This window comes from Oreochromis niloticus, unplaced genomic scaffold (assembly GCF_001858045.2).
Source record: "Oreochromis niloticus isolate F11D_XX unplaced genomic scaffold, O_niloticus_UMD_NMBU tig00000544_pilon, whole genome shotgun sequence".
NCBI classification, from domain to species: domain Eukaryota; kingdom Metazoa; phylum Chordata; class Actinopteri; order Cichliformes; family Cichlidae; genus Oreochromis; species Oreochromis niloticus.
In genome coordinates, this window is record NW_020327187.1 from 38,966 (window position 1) to 42,815 (window position 3,850).

At 37.7% G+C, this 3,850-nt stretch overlaps 1 long non-coding RNA gene across 1 annotated transcript; it reads left to right on the top strand.

The window, feature by feature from the left end:
• The first annotated feature begins 2,037 nt into the window (after nucleotides 1-2,037).
• On the top strand, nucleotides 2,038-3,027 carry LOC112844622 (uncharacterized). Its single transcript, XR_003217361.1, has 2 exons — nucleotides 2,038-2,138; nucleotides 2,474-3,027. It is a non-coding gene; the product is annotated as an uncharacterized LOC112844622 (long non-coding RNA).
• The last annotated feature ends 823 nt before the right edge of the window (nucleotides 3,028-3,850 follow it).

The following is a 3,850-nucleotide window of genomic DNA, read 5'->3' on the forward strand; positions in this document are numbered from 1 at the left end:
TGTTGGAGGATGAGGATGCAGATGGGGAGGACGATGAAGATGGTGGTGATGTTAAATGCATGATAGATGTAGGAGCTCGGTTTGGAGATGAGACAGAGTACGTATAAAGAGATGGAGGTGTTGATGGAGGAAAGGTGCAGATCCAAAGAGGACTGAGAAGAGAATGATGAGTTTGCAGACATCTGGAAAAAAAATTATTGCACTCTTAGATTTCTGGGAAATTTGACTTTGACACAGTTAAAAAAAGAAATCCAAACAGAGAGATTTAGTTATTGACTGTTTACTTCCTTCCATTTGACATATAGGTAGATTTTTGGGGGTTTTTTCCTTCACAAAATGTATTTAATAAAGCAGAGTATCAATTGCCCAGCACAAACTGAGACAACGACAAACTGGCAAAAACAGTTCAGCAATGGAAAACATGCATAACAAACAAACACACACACACACACACACGCACACACACCTACACACACAAATCTTCACTCATGTCATGCATTTCTTTACTGACTACCACACACTACACTACATCGGGCTTGATGCACCTGCTGCAGTTTATTTTGTCCGTTCATTAGGACAAAAAATGTAAAGTATTTAAATAATGTGCAGACTTTGTATATTCCAATGAACCAGACACAATAAAGGCTTCTTCAGTTCTAAGGTCAAATGGCGGAGAGACCCAGGTTTAAATCTGGGACTCTCCGCCCTTTGACCTTAGAACTGAAGAAGCTTCTCGGATGAGAGGTGAAACGTCTTCAAGCAACTTAAAGAAGTCCAGACGCTTTTCTTTGCAAACTCCTTTAACCCTGACTGTACATATTTTAGCCAAAGTCACCCTCTACAATGTAGCTAACAAAAAATAGAACTTTTCAAAAATGTCCTTCTTTTTCTCATCTTCCTTACTTTTACTTCAGCAAGGAATTCAAATCAGTACTTCAGCTTTTAGCGGAGTAAAAGCTGAAGTACAGATTTGATCACTATCTGTACTTCTACTCGAGCAGATCTTCACACTGTCTTTCAATAGTCACAAGTAAAATCATTGCTTTAAGTATGTCCTTTACCATTAAATACAAATGGAGCATTGCTTCATATTTTACTGGATTTCATTAATCTCCAGATACAGATTTCTTGTTTTTAATCTCTTATTAGTTGTAATAAGATAACCACTGTTTATCCATTTCTAATACTGAGAGAAATGTGCATTTGAACACATGTGGACAAACTTAAAGCATTGCTGCTCGATGTTGTTTGTTTCATTTCCTAAACATAAAATCCATGTTTGTCTGTCAGATAACAAAAAGCAGAGGACAATGCTCATCTTTAAGTAAAGCATCATACACTCATTGGCTAACTACATGCAATTACCGTAATTTGCGGGCTATAAGCCGTTACTTTTTGCACAACCTTTGAACCCTGTGGTTTTTAGTCAGGTGCGGCTAATGTATGAACAAAACAGGAGTTTCCCTAATTTTAGCTTGTGCGGCTAATATTCAGGTGCGCTTTGTAGTCCGGAAAATACGGTATGCTTCATGCCCAGAGGCGCTCCACCCAGTAGGCTGGTGTCTTTCTGCTTTGGTTTGTGGTTGGTTTGTAGTTTTTTCTTATTCCAGTCACATGATGGTTATAGTTTAGCACATAGTGGTTTTTGGTTCTCCTTTTCCTAGGTTTATACTTAATAATGAACTTGGTAAAATTGTATGTGTGACTCTCTCTTCTTTGTTATGTCTTGTACAAGTCAGGCATCACAGGCCGGGCTTCTGCAGCTGCTGCTGGTTGATGAATATGTTTTGATGCATTCTAAGGAGCAAGCACTTGGTAGGATTCAGAGGAGGGCATGAGATGGAGAATTTTAGGTTCAGGCCTAATTTACCTCCATGGGGTCTCTCATTAGTTTTCTCAAAGTGCTGTGAGTCATGTTCCTGATATGAAGGAAAAGGTTGATCCTGCTAAAATCTGTCACACTTGTAAGAACGAGGGACACTGGAAAGGGGAATGTAGCAATAAAAGACCTGAAGACGACCACAGCTTTGCAGGTTAGTGAGTGCTTTAAAAAACCAAAAGACAAATCATTCTGCGCAGCACACAGCGCTCTATCGTCAGGTCCCAGCATCCTGCTGAAATAGGGAGGGCATAACCAGGTGATGGAGAACAGCTGTGTGGGTCAGACACCACACATTGAGCCCACCGCTCCTTCATTCACCTGAGCCACAAACCACACCCTGCCACGGTGCAATAAGCAAGTCTACTTGCAAATTCATAGACCCCTGTGTTTATGTGAAGTCAATGGGTTTATGTCGGCTGTACATACTTCTGCCTTGACTGATACAATTAATCATCTTCCAGGCACTACGTGCTTGTATTGTTGAGATGTATGTTGTTTCAGAAGGGTTTGTATCTTTGGATGGCCCTGCTCGGAATATGGATGTAGTCATTTAATGCAGCAAAACCCAGAGAACAACTGACACAATGGGAGGTGCTGTTTTATTCTCTCCTTGAAAGCACAGATGGCCTCTATTGAGACAAGTTGATGAATTTACAGCACAATAATAGTACGGTTAATATTAATTTATACACACATGTACATATGTGTAAAAAAAAAAAAGTGCAATTGAAAACAATAACTTCTGTAGAGCCCAGCACAAATTAATCTGAATCCCAGTTGCCTGTTGACATCCTTTTCACTCAGTCACATATTGTTAATACACATCCACAAATTACCTGCAAAACTAAATCACATCACATGTCTATGCTGGTCTGGACATTCTTCACTTTGTTAGGTTGAATCAGATCCATACAGGACAGAACAAACAAGGCAGTCTCTGATGGTTTCAGAGCTGTTCTGTCCCATAAATGATCTGATCAGCTGCTGCCATCTTGTGGCCACAGTTGATTACTGTCTCTGAAATCTGTCTCATTTTTCTGTTTTCCAGTCACGCTGAGAAGAGCGCAGCATATCCTTGGCTCTTTACACATGTTTATTATGTTCTGATGTTCCTGCGATCCTAAATAGAAACAAACTACAGATAAGTGTGTTTAGCACGACTAGTTTTTCTCAGTACAGCAGCTGGATTTTCAGAAAAAAGGATCATTTCATCATCTGTCGTTTGTCCGTGATTGTTAATGTTTGTTTTAAAAATTTTTAATGAATCTTAAACATAATTTCAAAGTTAAAACAAAGAAAATACAGAATTAATTGTGTGAAAAATGCATTTCTTTTTGATATATGGTAATTCAGTATTCACAATATTATCAGAAGCACAAATAAAGCATTCCAAATATGTGAACTCAAACTAAAGATTTTTTAAAACTCATGTTGTCTATTGAAATGTTGTGACAAACCAACACCATATAAAACACTAATAATACTAAAATTCTGAGAATTTGAGATGAGAACATTGAAAAAAGCTACATTAGAATATTGCACAGAAACAATAATCAAAGTTTATATTGGACACAGTTTATATAACATAGTGCATCAGTCTAATAAACATTATTTCTTCTCCAGTGTAACTTCAACACATTTCATCTCCATTCTTACACTTTACTTCCATCATCAAGGTAATAAATATAATTGTGTCCCACACACTCTCTTCCCACTGGCTGTCTTTTTATATACAGCACAAATTATTTACAACTCTTGTGATTTTAGAATTACTGTTCTTGTGCTCTGATTTACAATCAGTTCCACCATAAATAACTATTATGGTAAATGACTGTTTTCAAAGAAATAATTGTTGTCATTTTTGGCAAGGTACGTCTCCTTTCTGTTACAAATCTAATTTGATGATAATGTTAACTGAAGTGAGAAAACCGTGCTCTAAATGGCTACCTTTAGATGCTACACACATTA